At 44.3% G+C, this 709-nt stretch overlaps 1 protein-coding gene across 1 annotated transcript in view; it reads right to left on the bottom strand.

The window, feature by feature from the left end:
- Positions 1–709, bottom strand: part of LOC113745855 (basic proline-rich protein-like) — a gene marked incomplete at its 3' end in the record, with an annotated part of 9,066 nt that overhangs the window by 5,321 nt on the left and 3,036 nt on the right.

Genomic DNA, 709 nt, shown 5'->3' with positions numbered 1-709 from the left:
CTACTACTACTACTACTACTGCTACTACTACTACTACTGCTACTACTTCTGCTACTACTACTGCTGCTGCTACTACTACTACTACTACTGCTGCTGCTGCTGCTGCTGCTACTACTACTACTACTACTGCTACTACTACTACTACTGCTACTACTTCTGCTACTACTACTGCTGCTGCTACTGCTGCTACTACTACTACTACTACTACCACTGCTGCTGCTACTACTACTACTACTACTACTATTACTACTACTGCTGCTGCTGCTGCTACTACTACCACCACTGCAAACAATTTTTTGGAAAGCGGATACCTGGATACCTATATTACTGGGAGTTTAGTTACCGAAGACTGCCACTTTTATTTTAATCTGTTTTATTTTGTGAGCGTGGCCTATCAGCAGCACAAGCCTGCACTACTACTACTACTGCTGCTGCTACTACTACCACTACAAATGCTGCTACTACTACTATTACTACTACTACTACTACTGCTGCTGCTGCTACTACTACTACTACTACTGCTACTGCTGCTACTACTGCTGCTGCTGCTGCTACTACTACCACCACCACTACCACTGCTGCTGCTACTACTACTACTGCTACTACTACTACTACTACTGCTGCTACTACTACTGCTGCTGCTGCTGCTGCTGCTGCTACTACTACTACTACTACTGCTACTACTACTACTACTGCTACTACTTCTGCT

The sequence above is a fragment of the Larimichthys crocea genome, chromosome I, assembly GCF_000972845.2.
Source record: "Larimichthys crocea isolate SSNF chromosome I, L_crocea_2.0, whole genome shotgun sequence".
Taxonomy (NCBI): Eukaryota; Metazoa; Chordata; class Actinopteri; family Sciaenidae; genus Larimichthys; species Larimichthys crocea.
The sequence above is the reverse complement of the archived record's forward strand: the minus strand, read 5'-3'. Positions and strand labels throughout refer to the sequence as shown.